The sequence below is a fragment of the Saccopteryx bilineata genome, chromosome 1, assembly GCF_036850765.1.
Source record: "Saccopteryx bilineata isolate mSacBil1 chromosome 1, mSacBil1_pri_phased_curated, whole genome shotgun sequence".
In the NCBI taxonomy this organism is placed as follows: domain Eukaryota; kingdom Metazoa; phylum Chordata; class Mammalia; order Chiroptera; family Emballonuridae; genus Saccopteryx; species Saccopteryx bilineata.
In genome coordinates, this window is record NC_089490.1 from 226,539,910 (window position 1) to 226,558,996 (window position 19,087).

Genomic DNA, 19,087 nt, shown 5'->3' on the forward strand with positions numbered 1-19,087 from the left:
CTTTTGTTGTCGCACACTGTCACAGCCTGATGAGCAGTAACTCTTCCTTCTCTGTGCCCTTCTGCACCTCACACTCTGCTCCAGCCTCCAAGTCAGCATTTAAGCAGCCGCGTGGAGCCCCCGGGGCATGATGGCAAATTCACACTTACTACGCAGGTCACAGGACTATGCTTAGGAAGACTGGTCACACACCCAAGCCCTTTGGGATGCCTTTTTCCAATATCAGACGTAGCTACATATTCCATTTCAAAAAGCAGTCTTGGTTAGACAAGGGGCACGTAGTCAGGGGGCTAGCCTCTTAGCACTGATTCAGAATTGAGGGTACATGGGCTGGTTGTTGTGTTAGGTCTGTGCTGAGGTAGAGGGCCTGTCACACCACAGGCTGGAGGAGGTTCAAGCCTCCACAAGGATGGCAATAGACAGTGTAGGAGCTTTTGTTTTCCCCGGGAGCTTATGGAGGGAAATGGTTTCATTGGGCTGATCTTTTTTAATTTTTCCCGTTTCCCCAAAGCCCGGGTACATTCTCAGCTCCGGTCTATAAAACACATGTGGGGACCCAAGTCCTGTCATGATATTTCTGTGAGCCCAGGGGAACTTTTCCACTTCCTTTGGTAACTAACCATGACCTCCTTTTTAATCAATACCAGACATGCCAGAAATGAAATTCGGCCTGCCCACTGGGTGGCCAGGGAATGGAGACGTTCTTCTGCCTGTCAGAACCTCACTGTTGACTTAAGGTCAGGTGCTTCTGTATCCTTCCCCCTGCCCACCCACCTCTGTCACTTCATTACAGCAGACTAAACTGGTTGGGAAGCTTGCTGGCACGCATGGCTCTCCCCTGGGTTCTCCTGAAGCCCCCTCTGTGTCAGCCTATCTGCCATGCTGGATGAGCTCCTCCCCTTCCTGTAGCAGCTTGCCCTGTTCATCTGGGATAGGGATTTCCATCCTCCCCCAGCCTTCCCCCCACTGCACCCATCATTAGCTTCTGGGATGCTCCCCACTTATCTGCCCAGGAGCAGCCTCTTCCCAAAAACCCCTGTCATCAGCCACTGCACTCAAAGGCAAGTGACTTCATTTCCCCAGATCTAGGGCCTTGTGACCAAGGATAGGGAATTTTTTCCCCTCTTCTACAGTATGTTTGGACTTTTCCTTAGTTCACAACACTGAACTGAACATGTATTACATGCTAAACATTCCAGCTGAGCGAGACCCAGTGCCTGCCCCAGACGGAGGAGCTGGAGGTGTAGCTGGTGATAGTGATGTGCAATCATCCCAGAGCCAGGCGTGCAGGGACAGGGCGGTGGCACAGCCCTGGGGTATGCTGGGAAGCCCCAAATGAGAGCTCTCTGTGAAGGTTTCCCTGAAGCAGGCCAATCGGCCAGGTCTTCCCTGTTGACTTGGACTTCAGTGGCTGGACAGGAAGGGAAGTAAGATTCCAAATAGAAAGATCCAGCAGCCAAGGCACCTGAGAGAAGGTGGCAGGACCAGGAGATGGTGAGTGGGCTGCTGTCACCAGGACTTGGGGCAGTGGTGGGGAAGAGCTGGAGCATGTGTGCCCAGTGTCCTGGCTGTTGAGCTTATCATGAGCTGAATTTTGAAGTGCAGCTCTTGCAGAAAATTAGAATATCCTGTAGGTGACAACAGGACATGTCAAGTTGTAAAAGTGGCATCAGTAAGTCTAGGCAGGGAGAGGTAACTGGTGACAGAGACTTTGGTTGCCTATTTTACTGGGTTGTTTCCACTGAAGGACCATTTCCTTCCTGGCATGGGGAAGGCGACCTCCTTCATTCTCCACCTTGGTCTCAGTGTCTGCTCAGGCTTTAAGGGACACAGAAACCAACAGTTTTTCCTGACCCCATTCTGCTGTCACCATATAGGACCTGAGAATCAGGCTGGTTCTGAGTTCCACATTCTGCTGCCCCAGGAATGAGTACTCCATGGGTGTGAATGGTGGGGGCAGGCGGGGTCCTGTGATGGACAGAACAGCACCGTGGCCTTGGTTCCTCTGGACTCCGAGCCCACCTGTGTGCCTTCCGGGAAGTCATCGAGCCCTCGGCCTGGGTTTCCCTATCTGTAGTTAGATGTGAATGACTGCCTACCTTCTGGGGTCTCCATGAAGAGCAAATGAAATACTGGATAAGAATGTCATTTTAAAAGCGTGAGGCCTGAGAACCTCGCATGCATTGATCTACAGTGTGTCCGTAAAGTCATGGTACACTTTTGACTCGCCACAGGAAAGCAACAAAAGACAATAGAGATACTTACCAGGCAGGGGAGATACCGTGATCACGAAGGTGGTTTTCCCAGGGCAAGGCTTATCCATTGCACTGCGGATGTGCTGACCCCTGCGATTTCCCCAAATGTGGGAAACTCAACTGCATAATTTGTGGTAGTGGGGGACTGCGTTCGCGCTCTCCCCTAAAAAAAAAATACAATAGAAATGTGAAATCTGCACCAAATAAAAGGAAAACCCTCCCAGTTTCTGTAGGATGATGTGGCAGCATGTGCGCATGCACAGATGATGACATAGCACTGTGTATACAGCAGAGCAGCCCACGGCCATGCCAGTCCAGATGTGGACAGTACAGAGGAAAGTTCAGTGTGTTCTGTGGCTCGCTAAATTAGAATCCGTGACCAAAGTGCAACGTGAATATTGGCGTGTTTATAACGAAGTGCCATCACATAGGAATAACATTAGTTGGTGGGATAAGCAGTTGAAGGAAACCAGCAGTTTGGTGGAGAAACCCCGTTCTGGTAGGCCATCAGTCAGTGACAAGTCTGTAGAGGCTATACAGGATAGCTATCTAAGGAGCCCTAAATAATCTGTGCATGAGCCCACATTGCACTGCACTGAATAGGTATGAAACTGGAAGAGTTTTCCTTTTATTTGGTGAAGATTTCACATTTCTATCATCTTTTGTTGCTTTCCTGTGACTGGTCAAAAGTGCACCATGACTTTACGGACACACTGTATATCCCTGTGGCTGGCCTTCCCAAGGGCTGGCTCCTCATTGTGGAGAGAACTTCCTGTCTGAGAAGGGCTCCTAGAGATTCCGGTTCTGGGACAAGACTGACTTTGGGTTTGTATGGACTGCACCCGTGAGTGTCCCAGGTTTAAAAAGAAGTGCTACCTTTTGTCTTCTCCTCCACATGTGGGCATTTCACACAGGCTTTTGAGAGAGGACGGTGGGGTGTCTACCAGCTAGCTGCCCCTCTCCTGGAAACCTTGTGCCAGGCAGGCTGGCCGGAGAGTGCCTGGTAATAGATGAACAAGGGTGCCTCCTGGCATGAGTTCTTTGAGGTGATTCTGCACTTGCTTCCATATTCCCTTCTTGTAACGCTATGCTGGTTGCATCTCATTCCCTTGGTTTTATTCCTAATGGCCCCAACATCGGTGCTTAATGCCAAGGGTAAGAGGCAATTCTCAGTTGGTGAGAACTGGGTTCTGAAAAGGGGCTGTTTTTCTATTAGTTCAAGTTCATTTACTGTTTGTATTGGAAATTTCCCCAAGACCCAGAAAGCCAGATGGCTTGTCAATATGGGGCATGCCTCTGGTATTTGTAGGATAGCCGTGCCCTCTTTGGCTGTATTTAACATTTCCCACTTTGGACCAGCAACTTATAAACTCTCTTTGTAAAATGCCTTGTGTTGCCCTCATTCCTTTAGTTTTTTAATATGAAATTTGGTAAGATAAAACCTTGTGCTTGGCTGGGTCTTCTGAGTTCTCCTTCACCCTGGCATTGGGCAGCAGCTTTGCTATTTCTCAAATGACAATAGGAGAGAGGAGCAGAAAAGAGGGAATGGTGTGTTGTCCAAGCCAGTTTCAGAATTGAGAAGCGAACCAGCCACCTCCCCACTCCGTTCCATTTCACGGCTGGCTTATAGGGGGCCAGGGGACACAGCATGGTGGACAGACATGGGTTTTTATACACAGACATGGATTTATGTCCTGGTTCTGCCTCTGACTGTTCTATGATCTTTTTTTTTTTTTTTTTTTCTTTTTTTTTTTTTTTTTTCATTTTTCTGAAGCTGGAAACAGGGAGAGACAGTCAGACAGACTCCCGCATGCGCCCGACCGGGATCCACCCGGTACGCCCACCAGGGGCGACGCTCTGCCCACCAGGGGGCGATGCTCTGCCCATCCTGGGCGTCGCCATATTGCGACCAGAGCCACTCTAGCGCCTGGGGCAGAGGCCAAGGAGCCATCCCCAGCGCCCGGGCCATCTTTGCTCCAATGGAGCCTCGGCTGCGGGAGGGGAAGAGAGAGACAGAGAGGAAAGTGCGGCGGAGGGGTGGAGAAGCAAATGGGCGCTTCTCCTGTGTGCCCTGGCTGGAAATCGAACACGGGTCCTCCGCACGCTAGGCCGACGCTCTACCGCTGAGCCAACCGGCCAGGGCTTGTTCTATGATCTTGAGCAAGTCAGGGGATCTCCTAGCTTCTGTTTTCTTAACTGGTGAATCAGGGCACTTAGTCTCTGCCATCACCTGCCTCAGGCCTGTTTTGAGCATCATAAAAAAATAACATACGTGATAGAGCTTCATCAGCTCTACAGATGTTGAAGGAGAGGGGATGAAAAGGAGAACTAATCACATTGAAAGTAGGGTCTTTTAGCTGGGCTGCTCAGAGCACACCTCCTCTTCCCTCAGACACTGTCACAGATTCCCAAGGTCTGTCTCTTCTACCCAGGTTTACACACATTTGTACAGAACAGGTGACAGGTTTCATGCTGGCTGCCCCTCTGGGGCCTCCCTCCCCTTAGAGCATCATGGTTTAAAGTAGAAGGGAGAGGGTGGGTAGGTGTGGGTCCTTGGGCAGACAGACCTGTCTTGGGCAGAGCTGCTTGGGGTGACACAATCCAGGGTGACACAATCTGTTCTGATTGCCACCCACCTTGGGAGTTAGAGTTGCGGCCAAATGCATTTGGGCTTTCCCCGTAAATATTACACCTCCTCTTGAGGCTGTACTTGGAATTGGCGAAGGGCCTGGGGGTGTCCTGGAGGCTGCAGCAGCCCCCCCTGCTCCCACACCACTCTTAGCTTCATTTAGCTTCCATGGCTCCTCCCCTAGCAGGTATGAGTCTCGCTCTCCCACAGAGTTCCCTCTGAAGGGGACTGTCAGCCCACAGCATATCTTCTCTTCACTTCTCTTCAGACCTCATGCAAGTTATTCCCAGGCGCAGTTGCTTGTTTGCAGTCATAGGCACCCCATACTGAGGACCTACATGCCAGCAACGTCCTAGTATAGCTGGTTCTTAAAAGAGCCCTGCGAGGGAAGTGTTATCATCATCCCCGTTTTACAGACGAGGAACCTAAAGCTCAGAACCATTAAGTGGTTTGGCCTATGTCAAACAGTAGGCACAAGGCTGGAGCTACGATCCAAATTTCTGTTTGATTGGCTCCAAAACCTTTGCTCCACCACGCCATCTTACCTTTTACTGCCAACCAACAGAAGTCCCTTTGGGCTTTACCTGTTCTCCAGAACCCTGACTAGCTTGCTGAAGGGACTTAACGTTTTTCCAGCTCTCTTAAGCTAATATGACCAACCACCAGCCCAGTGGTTCTCACCTAGGCTGCGTGTTAGAAATGTGGGAGCTGTAGCCAGACAGCATCCCACACCCAATAAGTCAGAACCCCTGGGACTTGGACCCGGGCAGCAATAATAAAGCTCCCAGGTGAGGCTGACGGGAAGCCAACGTTAAGGCCCACTGCACTCGCCCACCTGGCTATCGGCTGGTGCTGCTTTTTTGAGTTACAGAGGTGGGATGGTGGCAGCTGCCTAGGATCCTTCAGAAGGCCAAGAAGTTCTTCAGGCAGCCCTTTTAGGTGGCCCACTGCCATGACTGCCACACTCTTTCCAGATAGCTCTGCGACTGACATTTTATTTAATGGTGTCATTCTGCCTATAAGCTTATAAGCAGCACCCGAACTCCCAGCTTGAGCTTCTCAGAGATAGAAGCTGGAACGCAGGCTTTTGTTTTGAAGGGGGGAAGTGGGGTATTGTCAGGAGGGCTGTGTCTGCAGGGTTGCCAAAACAATGGCCAGCTGGTCCTGCGTTCGCTTACTAGTCCAGTGCCAAGGTTGTGGGCATTTAAATGTTGCAGGTGGGAAGGAGAAAGCACAGATCCAAATCTGCACAATGCAAAAATATGAAAATTGGGTTTTAAAATAAATGACTTCTAATTTTTAAATCAAATATATTACCTTGAATAGGTGTTCCCTGGTTGCTTCTGGCAATTGCAGGAAGGCAGCCCGACATCGGGCAGGCCCGGTTGGATCTGGGCGCTGAAATTGTTCAAGTTTCTACACTTACCAACTCTGCGCCCTTACCAGAGTAGCTGTAAAGATGAAGGAGAATGGATTCAACCTCTCTCACAGTGCCAGGCACAGAGCGTACGCCCAACACATTTGGATTCTCTTCCCTCCCCTGCCCCATTTTAGTGATGGGGATGTCTGTTGCTCTGTCTGTGATAGTAAACTTGCTAGTCAACACAATGGTAAATGAAGTAAATGGTAAATGAGATAAAACTTGTCAAGAACAGAAGGGCTGGTCTAGACGGGAGTGTTACCAACAGGTTTGGAGGAGAGGAACCATCTGGCTTCTCCCTGAGAACCCACAATAGTCCTCTGGGCTGAGAAGTGCCCAGACTTAGATCCTCTCACTAGACCCCTGGGTCTAACATGATGAGAGGAGGTGGATGGTTGTGTTTCTGACCAAGGGGCTCAGCTGAAAGACCTCTGGGGTGAACAGTCTTGTCACCTTTGGTGAATTTGCCAGCTCTCCTGTGCCCAGTGGGCAACAAGGCAAGAGAGCAGTGTGAATCCTTCTGGTGAGAGAAGGCATTTAAAATGTCTCTCATACAACATTTCCCTGGCTCAGTTTCCTCAATCTGACTTTCCTTTGGTTTGAGTTACATCCCAATTAAGCTGCGCCTCTTCTCTGTCACAGATGTCAGCCTCTTTGCAAATGCCCTTGCTGTCCCCTTTTTCTTCCTTCCCAATCTGTGAGATGTTGCTGTCCTTTTAAATAAGAATAGCAGGTAACTTTAATACAGTTAATCACGGTAAAGTCAACTCTCCAGTGCTTCTTTCACCAAATGTTCCTGGACAAGGACCCTAAAACATTCAGCATTCATCTCTTTAAGGGAAGAGTTTCTGTTATTCCTGTCAGTGCTCAGCTGCCCTCAGACTTTCCTACATTCCACCTCTGCCAACAAGGATTTTAGAACCTCGATGCTCCCCTTCATATCCAAAAGAATGCGAATTAAGTTTCAAGAATCCGGGCGCTCTTTGGGGGTCACACTGATTTGGGCCATTGGGTGACGGAATGTGGGTCCCGCACTTGGTCCCGCCCTCCTTGAGCTTATCCCCGCCCTCTTGGCGCTCAGCCCCGCCCACCCCGCTCCGCCCAGCGTCCTGTCTCGAAAGGCGGCGAGAGTCTGGTCCACTTGCATGGTCCCTGGACCCGCAAAACGAGGAGACTCTTACTAGCACTTTTTGGGTTGAAGTTCAGCCCGGAGTTTAGAATTAGGAGGTGGTTGGTCTCCGTAAGCAAGTCAGAGGCTCAGACACAGGGCAGAGGTGTCCATATCAGTAGGAAAACAACAAATTTTGGGAGCTTTTTGCATTTCTCTTTCTCCCCCCCCCACCCTCCCCCCGCATTGCTTTAATGAACTCTTCTCTGGTTTCTCCCTGTTGGAGGGAGGGCAGTTAATATTGGTGAAAAGAGAGATTTCAGCAGACTCTTTCTTAACCCAATCCCCAGCAAAGAATAGTTTAAAGCAGTAACTTCTGTTTATTTGAAACATGTTATACGTCCATTGTAGATAATTGGATAAATCTAGAGAACTGTAAAGAAATGAAAGTCACCTATACGCACCCGTTTGGACTTTTTTTTTCTAAGCATTTTTTAAAAAGTGCTTTCATACTGTCAAAATGCTATTTAAGGATACTCTTTTGGGTTACTCTGATAAAGAAGAAAATTTCCATTCTCTTTATCTGCCTTCTCCCTTAAAAACCACTTCAAAAGGGAAGTGGAATATTAACGCAGGTCAGTCCCCACAATCCAGTTTTTTTTGAGACTATCCCAAGGCCACGGAATTTCAGTGTCGGGTATTATTTTTGAGTTTATGTGGTTAATCCTTCCGTTTTGTGGACTGATACTCAGCAGTGACACGACTTGCTAGGGCTTTCCTAACTAATTAGTGAAAGACTGGAAGCATACGATCCCAGACGTTCTACCTGGAAGTTGAGCTCTTTCCAAAACTCCAGGTGCACTGAATATGACCACTTACTTACAGGTTGGAAATTTAAAATCAAGGTAGGGAAGGGAAGAGAGAAAATAATAGAAAGGGACCATTTCATTTGGAATTTTGATACATTAAATTTTTTTTTTTACAAATGTGAACAAAGTGACATTTTCTAAGACAAAGTAAATGCTGTGCCCACTGGAAGAAAACACCAACAAGGAGATGAGGCACCCAGTTCTTTGAGACATGTGGACCAGTCCTGAAGAAGGTGGCCCCATGAACCCCCTAGCCTAGCTCCTGACAGCTATGGGCTCCCCCTGGCCAGTCACATTCTCCTTTCCTCCACCAGTAGCACTATTGTTGGGGCCTGTCCCCTACTTTACCTGCAGGGAGTATTCATTGACACCTCTGTGTCACTTCCTGGGAAGCATCACTCACCACATAGGAAACCTTCTTCCTTTGAGCAACCTAAAATAAGTCTGTTGTGAACAAGCTTTTCAAGACCCTGTAAGAACCTGACCAAAGCCTTAGCCTGGGCTGGGACTGATAATGATAATGATAATACAAATGAACACCTAGCGAGGGTTTAATGCCATCTCATAGTATCCCATGCCCATTTTATAGATGAGGAAATGGATAAGACACCGACAAGCTTGCCCACAGTCACATAGCTGATAAATGGCGGAGTCAGAATTCACACTTAGCCCTGCTCCAGAGACCACTTTTCTTTTATTTATTTATTTTTATTTATTTATTTTTTTATAAATTTTTATTAATGTTAATGGGGTGACATTAATAATTCAGGGTACATATATTCAAAGAAAACATGTCTAGGTTATCTTATCATTAAATTATGTTGCATACCCCTCACCCAGAGTCAGATTGTCCTCCGTTACCCTCTGTCTAGTTTTCTCTGTGCCCCTCCCCCTCCCCCTAACTCTCTCCCTCCCTCCCTCCTGCGTCCTCCCTCCCCCCACCCCTGGTAACCACCACTCTCTTGTCCATGTCTCTTAGTCTCGTTTTTATGTTCCACCAATGTATGGAATCATGTAGTTCTTGTTTTTTTCTGATTTACTTATTTCACTCCGTATAATGTTATCAAGATCCCACCATTTTGCTGTATATGATCTGATGTCATCATTTCTTATGGCTGAGTAGTATTCCATAGTGTATATGTGCCACATCTTCTTTATCCAGAGACCACTTTTCAAACCACTAGATGAGACTAGTTGGTTTCCTATGGGGGCTTGGCCCGTAGCACTGTGTGGCAGCTCATGGAGGCCGTCTGCACAGGAATTTTAATCTCTTCCTTCTTCAGTGAGAGTCTGGGGTCTTGCACACGAGGCAGGGGCCCTACTTCCTGTGCCCTGTCCTGAGTTTTCACAGCAGCTGATTTTCATTTGGTGTCATTTCGTTGTTCACAGGGCATTTTTGTCCTGTTTAATAACTGTTACTTAGTTTGTTTGTAAAGATTTCCATATGAGTAATGTAAGAAAAATAATCTTGTCAACATCCATGTCATGGTTTGGGTTTGGACAAGTGTGGAGGTGTGGCCAAAGACTTTATTCCAGAACCTGACAAATCTATTTAAATATAGACTCCACCACTGACTGGCTACCTATCTTTTTCTGAATACCTTCATTTGGTATGTTTCATAATATTCACATAATGCCTGTACAAGCTTGATATAGTGAGTGAAATAATACAACAAACGAAATACCTGTATAGATGGAGTAATGCATTACAAGATACCTGCCCCTCATCCCTGTCCCTCTCATTGTTAGCCATGTTCTTCCCCTGGGCACCATACTTGAAAGAAAATGTTGTTTTCTTATCCATAACTAAGGATGACACTCTACTCTGGAGGACTGAGACAGTATATTGTAGGAGCTCTTTAAATAGCTGTTAAGTGGAGGGAACATATGTGCTTTAGGGCTGCGGTAAGTTGCCCTTTGGCCATAGAAGGAGGGGTTCTCCAGCTTCCCCACTCACTCTGTTTCTCACATCTTGCAGCCTCTGGTACAGCCCAGAACCCAGTGGAGTCAGCAGGGGTGACTCCCAACAGGCCTAGAAGGTTCTGTGGGAGCACATTTTCCCCACCTGGAGCCACAGCCAGTGTGGGTCTCAGTCCCCGGCCTTTTGATCCTGAGGCTGGGCTTGTCTAAGGGTCAGGTGAGGTTAGAGAACTGCAGAGGAAGAAGACTACCTTAATCCCCATTCCTCCCTCCCCTCCCCTCCCCTCCCCTCCCCTCCCCTCCCCTCCCCTCCCCTCCCCTCCCCTCCCCTCCCCTCCCCTCCCCTCCCCTCCCCTCCCCTTCTGTTCCCTGTTCCCTCCTTCGCTTGTCTCCTGTGCACACACCTCTTCCTGCTTTCTCTACCTTGACACAAAGGTCTCTCTCCCAAGCCTAGTGGCACCTTGCCGGTGGTGCTAATAATAGAGAAGGGTAGATCTGCCAGGCAGTGAATCAGAAGGCAGTCTGTGCTGTTCACCGGGATCCTGGCAGACTGGCAGAGCCGATTTGGTAAAAAACCCTTTGTGAGCAGAATAAGCCTTTGTGTGTCCTGGGAACTCCTGCTGTCCCTCCCAGAGGGTGACACCCTCCTGGAATGGGGATGGGGGATGCCTTTGGCCTCCAGATCTTAGGAAAGCATTGTTTCAAATAGCTCTAGGCTTCCAAACCAGCCTGGGGCCCAGGAAGGGAGGGTTTGTTGGCATGGCCAAGGACTTCACCAAGGTGCTTGGGAAGAAATGTGAACAGAGAGGAAGGAAGGTGGTGAGTGTGAGGTGCATACGTGTAGTTTTACCTACAAGACAACACGGTACTCCTTATTATTAGTCCTTTTCAAAACAAGAGTAAAAGAAGAAAAGTGCAACATCTTCAGCTTTCCTATTAAAAAAAAATTCGAAAGTCTACTGCCCAACTCAGTGAGTTGTTTTAGAACTTGCTTGGATACAGTTATTTAGAAATTATTGAAGAATTTCTCTGGGCAGCTACCTTAAATTCTTTTAAAATCAAAATAGGATATACATCTATTAAGGGATTAAAGTAAAACACTTTCAGATTTGGGGGTTATTTTCAAGGCACTTTTGCTAGATAATACCTTGCATATGAATGATGATGTTCTGTGGTTTACAGAGCGTTTTCACATCTGTTTTCTCACTTGGTTGTCACAATAACCTTAGGAACCAGGCAGGACATGCCTTGTTATTATGTTATTATCCCTGTTTTACTGATGAGGAAGTCAAAGTTTTGGAATGTTGAGTGGTCTGTTCAAGGTCACACGGGGGGGGGGGGGGGGGTGTCTGGAAAAAGCATCCAAGCTCAGTCTTTTCTTAACTATCCTGTCTCCCACTGAGATGAAACAGCATAATGGTTCCTGAGACCCAAGGTCCCTTTGAACTTAAATTAACTTACCAGTTCTTTATGTTTTGTGTGACCTGCCGATCATTAGTTTTCTGAACTGCCTTATTTTCTTCCTTAGAATTTACATGTCAGATTGAAACCAAGATGGCCGACTTTCACCGTGCCTGACCTCACCTGCTTCTCCACGGGCCATAGTGGCATGGGTTAGCATGGGAGTATCCATGATTTTTCTTTCCACGTTGCTTTAAACATCAGAATTACCTTGCAGGTAATCGTGAGTTAAAAAACTACGCACAAAAGGCATCAGGCAGCAGCCAGATGTTCATTTTAATAAATGGAAAATATGACTCAGAACTGGGGCCAATCTGAACCTCCAGGCAGGCAAATTAAGCCATTGAGAGTGACGTCTTTGTCTCTGGATTGTAGAGAATGTGGGAGCAGGGGGCCTGCGTTCAGATAGTTTCATTTATTTATTCTCACTTCTTCTATTCAGTCTTGTTTATACTCCTCTGCCCAGACTGTATTGAATAGTCTATCCAAATTCTGCAGAAATGTGAACAGAGTTATAAATAAGGCTCAGAAGGGTGAGTTGGGGAAGTACTCAAGTGGAAATGTCGCTGAGGGGATGAATTTGAGGAGCCAGAGGTCAGCGCTCAAGAGAATTTAAGAAAGACTTTAATCTGGTTGATAGTAACAACCTGTGTTTGTAGAGCACATGAGAGTGTCCAGAAAACCTTCATCTTTATGCTGTATTCAGTGGGAGTCTCATAGCAGCCAAGGACATGAGCAGAGCGGTTAATAATATCCCTGTTTTATAGAGGAAGTAGAAATGGAGAGGCAGGAAGATTGAGTAATTTGCCCAAAGTTCCACAGCTAGTAAATGGCAGAGCTGGGACTACTTAGTTCAGTGTTCTTTCCAGTCTGCCATCCAGTCTTCTTCCCCTTCCTCCCCTCCCCTGGGCTCCCCAGGGGTTCCTGGCCATTCATTCCTTTTGCTCAGAGGTAAGGGAAGTGATAACAAGGATTTTTCCAGTGCTTGAGGTGTTGCTGGGAAAAAAGTGGAACTATATCTCTGCCTTGATCTGTGCTTTTGGGTTTGGTGTGATGGGACTGAGTCTCAGACACTCACCTCTGGAGAGTATTTGCACAAGTGTTTCCAAGTGTGGCCGGCTTTTTGCACGCTGTTAGTGGAAAGTAGTAAGAGTTCCATTTTCCTGTTTCAAGCGAGCATTTCCCCCTTGGGGTTAGAGTAACCACTTCCTCCTCGGCACCCAGTGGAAAGTGGTAAACACCAGTTACAGCGAGTATTCCCTTCTGAGCCTCGGTGGGTTCCGTTTTTTTCCCCCTTGTCTTTAGTTGTACACACACACACACACACACACACACACACACACGGTTCTTAAGGATAGGTCCCCTTCCCCTCTGGTTCACAGTTCTCAGAGTACCTCACAGTGGCCCTGGAAACAGAAAACCCACACATAGGTCAGATGCAGTTCTCATGAGGTCCTTTGTCGTTCTGCTTCATTTTGGAGGGACTTGTGTTGGAGTCAACTGAGGAGAAATAGAGAACTGTTAATTACTAGAGGCACTGGATGAGCCTGAGCCAGGGCGTGCGGGTGAACAACATGGTGGCAAATTGGGGTCATTAGGATGGTGAGGAGCAGACTTCGCATGGTTATTCTGACAGGGGTGAAGGGAGCCGAGCAGGACCTGGTGGTTAGGTGATGGGGAAAAGGAGCAAACAGGAATGTTCCCGACGCTGAAAGGGTGTGTGGGGGGGTATAAGGAAAGGTTCAGTAAAGGGGTGAGCAAAGTGTTTAAAGAGAGGCATTCATTTTAGATATTTTATTGGATATTTAAAAAATACTTTAATATATTTTTTTGTTATTGCTGGTTTGGGGTTACAAGAACTATTGAATGTCCCCTCCCCAGTTTTGTTTTGTTTTGGGTTTTTTATTTTTTATTTTTCTGAAGTGAGAAGTGGGGAGGCAGAGAGACACAGACTCCCACATGCACCCAACAGGGATCCACCCAGCATGCCCACTAGCGGGCAATGCTCTGCCCATCTGGGGTGTTGCTCTGTTGCAGCAGGAACCATTCTAGCACCTGAGGCGGAGGCTATGGAGCCATCCTCAGCACCTGGGCCAACCTGGTTCCAATGGAGCCTTAGCTGTGGGAAGGGAAGAAAGATAGAGAGAAAGGAGAGGGGGAAGGGTGGAGAAGCAGATGGGTGCCTCTCCTGTGTGCCCTGGCTGGGAATCAAACCTGGGACTTCCACACACCGGGCCAATGCAGAGCCAATCAGCCAGGGCCACCCAGTTTTTCTTAGCACCCTTGAGACCATGGAATTTCATCACCAGAAAATATTTGTGCAGTGGGAAGTGGGAGAGTTAGAGATGTGAATGGCTGTATAACCTCTCCACTCCCTGCTCCAGCCATGGCTATGACTGAGTCGGGGCAGGGCGGGGGGGGGGGGGGGGGAGTAGAGCCACTCTGTGTGTGTTCGTGCTTTATTAAACAGAACAATAAAAGAGCAAGTCTCTGAGCCTATCTGGCAGAGATCTCTGGGCAGAATAAGCAGGAGCTTCCTGCAACGCTGCCAGAGTTGCAAGACTGTCCAGATATAGAAACTTACATTGCAAACCAGGCTTGTTGTGTTTCCTACCAATTTTATGCAGATACAGGATAGAACTGAAGGCCAAGAAACCTCAATATATGACATATGTCTAGTGTAGCCGGTGTGGATTAGGTATTTGATCTGTGTCTGTAGGCTGCAGAAGACATGTCAAAGGTGTTTCCATACGTCTCGAAAATCGAAGAGAACTTGGGAGGCGGCTGAACTGGTTGCTGATTCACTCAGTGGTTGCTGGCAGAGCTCTCTGGGCAGAATAAGCAGGCGCCTCCTGCAGCTCTGGCAGATTTGTGTTGGCCTTCCTCTAGTCACCCCCACTCCTGGCAAGACAGCACCTACGTGTCTATAACTTGTCCAGTGCATCCCTATCTTCAATGGCAATGTCTGGAAGAATGTCCTTGTCATATACCTACCTGGTACAGTGCAAGGCATATTTTCTGCTCATCAGAAACAGGATGCAGGTTAGGAAGGGGCAGTCCTCTGAGCATGGCAGGTTTTCTTAATTACTAGAATTGGGGTGCAGAAACCAAGTGCAAGCTGTGTTTCTGGAGCCTTCTTTCTGTTTGCCCAAGTTCACACCTCTCAGAGGAGTCCCTGAAGAGAGTGAGGGGCGCGCACCACCTGCTCCAACCTGGAACTCTTCCAGGACCCCATCTCTGGCCAGACTTGCCAGAGGCCGCTCCCCGACCCAGGCCCACCTGCAGGCTCTTCATCTACAGGACCAGAACCAGAACTATCCCGCTGCCCCGTAGTCAGATCCTTGGGAGGCACCTCCTTCCACAGGGATCACACCTCCAGGGTCCAATGGGAATGGGAAGCAACCAAAAGACAGTCATGGTCTGAAGCAAAGGGTTTTGTTTTGTTTAATCCATCTTCCTCCTGGACGATTACAGCAGCCTCAGAAGCAATCTATTTTGGCTTTACCTTTTCTCACGTGCCTTCTATTCCCCAGTCTGCTCTACCCACAGAATGAGGGACCCTTTCATTAGCAAGATCATGACACTCCTGCCTCAAAGTCCTCTAGTGCCCTCCCCTCCTTCACATCAAATCTCAAATCCCAAGTGCAGCCCGAGGGGCTCTGAGTGAGGGGACCTCGCTTCACTCCACACTCCCCCTTTGCTGGAGGGGTTCCAGCACCTCAGCTCTCTGCTCAGCTCTTCACTTCTTGCAGAAAGTCCTTCCCTTGGCCCCGCTGAGTGGCACGCCTGCCTCCCCTGCCCTGGACCACTCCTTTCTCCCCCCCTTGCTGTGTTTTTCTTCAAAACACTTGATGCTCTCTGATGTATTATATATCTATTTATTCATTGTTTACCTCCTTCCACTTAGAACCTAAGCCCCTTCAAGGGCAGGGACTTTACTGTGTTCACTGCAACATCCCTGCATCTAGGACAGTGGCACATTGTGGGTAGTCTGTAAATACTTGCCCATCAGTGAACAAACAAATGAATCCATTAGCAACAGCATGGACTGAGCTGTTGGTTGGGCGTCCTGTTGAGCTTTTAAGTTCTCTCTCTCTCTCTCTCTCTCTCTCTCTCTCTCTCTCTCTCTCTCCTCACAATTGTGATACCTTCTCTGTGGAAGATTTCCCACATTCTCTTCACCACTCCTGTCCTTGAATGTGCTTTTTTGAATATGGGGAAGGCTCCTCCCCTGGACCATCCCTAGCTGCTTGTTATCAAAGTGGTCCTCTGCTAATGTTCCTCAGTTCCTAGAGTTCCATAGGGTCCCTTGGGGGGGACAGGCTCAGTCTTGACCTCAGGGAAGCTACATGGAGAAGAAGGAAGCTGTGTTTCTCTCTCAGAGGAAGGGGCATCTGGAGGGGGCTGTGTTCTCAGATCGGTGCAGGGAGAAGTATTGAAGGTGTAGGGGAAGACACAGTAGCAATTTCTTTGTCTAGCCTGTTACTTTTGTGATCTCTACACATTTTAAATTGTAAAGCACACTTAGCCACATTACAGACATTTTAAAAATGTTATGTTTCATTGTAACCCTACCCTCATAACTAAACATATTCTGTTGATTATTAATTAATTGGTTAATTTATATTGTCTTCAAAAAGGATTCAGGTTGCTTACAAACTTTTATGCATTGCCTTAGAATATAATAAATAGCTAAGAAATCAGAGCAAAGGGTCAAATAGTTTTGTCGAAATTAGTATAAACTTAAAATGCAGAAATGCATACTGATACAGCTATTCTTATAAATTGGTGTATGTTTTCCCAGACTTTGAAACTATGTACATCTTTATAGCCTATCGTGCTTTCCCCCAAATGTTAAAAAATGTTCATTTTTCTTTCTAACTCTTACTCAGGACTGAAGGATCAATCCTAAGGATGTGCCCTTAATTTATTTAACCAGTCCTCTATTGTTGGATGTTGGGTTATTTTCAATGCTATTGTTAAGTAAACAATGGCATAATTGACATCTCTGTGCTTGTAACTTTTTTTGTATTTTAGAGTATTTCCTTAAGTAGATTTCCAGAGGTAAAATAATTTATGAAAGGTTCAGAAATTTTTTTGTGGCCTTTGAAATATATTCCTGGGCTGCTTTCCCCATGTGCATTTGGGATGCTTCCAGCGGCATTTTGGTGGGATTCAAGAGCACTTTTATTGATTATTTTTCTGTTTTGCTAACTTAATAGGGAAATAGTATATTGCTATCTTCATTATGTGTATGTTGAATTACATGTGTGTTGCTAATGACCTATTGGCATCTCAGCCTTATTTTCACCTATTTGAATTCTTTATGTATCAAATGGATTAACCCTCCCACCATAATATATTTTGTAAACTCTCTTTCTCTAGTTTATTTGACTTTTACTTTAATTTGAGGGTTTCTTTACCTTTGATGCTTAAAAATTTTTACAGTTTGTGTAATTAGAGCTCTTGGTAGTTCCCTCCATTATTTCTACCTGTTTACCTAGAGACTCTAGTCCAAATTCATCGGCCTGGCAGTCAAGGCCCTGGTGATTTCCGCTCACCTGTTCTCTGACACCTTCTTATCAGGAGCTACAGCCAGTGGTGTATTTAGCATATGAGTTTTTTAAAACAGTCTTCTCGTCTGTACAACAAAAAATTATTTTCAGTAATAATCAAGAAATAAATCATGGAAATGGCCAAAAAGGAATTGTAGGCAGGGAAACCTTTCTGTTGGATTTTGTGTACGTAATCATGCCATAAAAAACAAACAAGCAACAACAAAAATGATGATGGATGTAATACTTGATAAATGCATTAATGCATGTTTTGGGAAAAGGGGGAAATGATACTTACATATTTGTCTCCAGCTGTAATGAATAGTAACACGATCGTTGCTATTTTTGATCTTGTATAAATTGGTCAGGTTTTATAAAAACTGATCTCATTTGCATATTCATGTTCAGTAGACAGGGACAGATTTGTCTTATCTTTCCTTAGTTGATTATCAGTTTTAACTTTGAAAAGTTTCTTTCAGTTGAAGCAACAGATGGAATAAAACCCATAAACATAAAGATAAATTTGTTAAAAATTCACAAATTTCCCATTTCACGGAAAATCCAGAAATTGTGTTACTGTCCTTATTTGTGTTTCTTTGGAATTGATTCCATGTCTCTGCTGTTGAAAAACTTGAAACAAATCAAAACTCTGAGTGATCTCATAGAATGACAGGATGGAAGTAGCCAGGTTCTGTTTCTTTGTCTTCTTCCTGGGCTACCGGTGTTTATTTCTGGTCTGAAGTTTTATTTCTGGTCTGCTCTTGAAGTTCAGGAACGTGGAGTACCACAGGATTTGGGGACAACAAACCGTACCCGAGTCGGGCTTCGATGATTCTGAATCCTGTGAACTTGCTCTTGAAACAGGTGTAGTCGTGTCTCTGTGTGTCCGGGCCTGACTGTGTAGCTGCAAGTTCTCTGAATTAACTGCCATGTAGAATAGAATATTTTTTAAAGGATGAATCATAAGTGTGCTTGGTGCTACTGTTTCAAATTCCCTGCAGACAGTCTACCCTGTACCCACTGCCCAGCCCTTGGTGCCAAGGTTAACTGAGCTGTTGGTGCTTTTTTGGTTTCTCTGCGTGCGCGCGCGCGCGCGCGCACACACACACACACACACACACACCTACTCATTTTCCTTATCTTTCAAGATTTAGCTGAAATGACAGCTTTCCCCTGAAGCTTCCTTAATGAATTTCCTTTCAAACACCCAGTATTGTGCCTCTCTGAGGTCACGGACATTTTCTACCCTCCATGGTAGTTATTCAGGCCTCTGCTCATCCGCCGTAATGGACTGGGCTTCCCAGGACTTAGCACCGAGCCTGGTCTGTATTATTGTGGGATCGAATAGGTAGAAATGGTCCCAGGTGGTCAAGTGGAAACGGTGGCGGAACGATGTGCGGGGCTACCAGGTTTGGGTGTTCGTGGACACGAGAGATGAGCAGGGACTGTTTCAGTCAGAGAAGGGCCTGGGCCTGGGGCCTGGAGAGCGCAGAGGAGGACTGGTTTGCTCTCAACAAGGATAACCCCTTCTGGAGGGGAGGACTCATGAAAGAAGGTGACACGTTTGTGGAACCAGCATTGGCCTGGGTGGGAGGAGGCCTGGATTCTTCTCTGCCGAACTGTGCCCCGAGCAAGCCTCCTTCCCTGTCAAGGCCTTGTCTGCATGTGGGCCCTGAAAGGGATCTAACTTCAGCTACTTCTTGCTCTGGCGTCCAGAGCATCACTCAGGTGCCTCTGGGCTCTTCCTTTCTGGGCATCCCAAGTCCCGGCAGCCCTACCCCGGTTCTGGGAGGAAAGCAGCCCCAGTGCATGTTGTGTGCAGTCAGGGACAGCATGGAAGGTGTGTGCGACCTGACTCTGGGAGGAGGAC

At 47.0% G+C, this 19,087-nt stretch overlaps 1 protein-coding gene and 1 non-coding gene across 5 annotated transcripts in view; both read left to right on the top strand.

Moving 5' to 3' along the window:
- Window positions 1–19,087, top strand: part of ITPKB (inositol-trisphosphate 3-kinase B) — a 98,472-nt gene that overhangs the window by 46,789 nt on the left and 32,596 nt on the right. The window lies entirely within an intron of this gene.
- Window positions 2,258–2,421, top strand: LOC136321366 (U1 spliceosomal RNA). Its single transcript, XR_010728624.1, has one exon. It is a non-coding gene; the product is annotated as a U1 spliceosomal RNA (small nuclear RNA).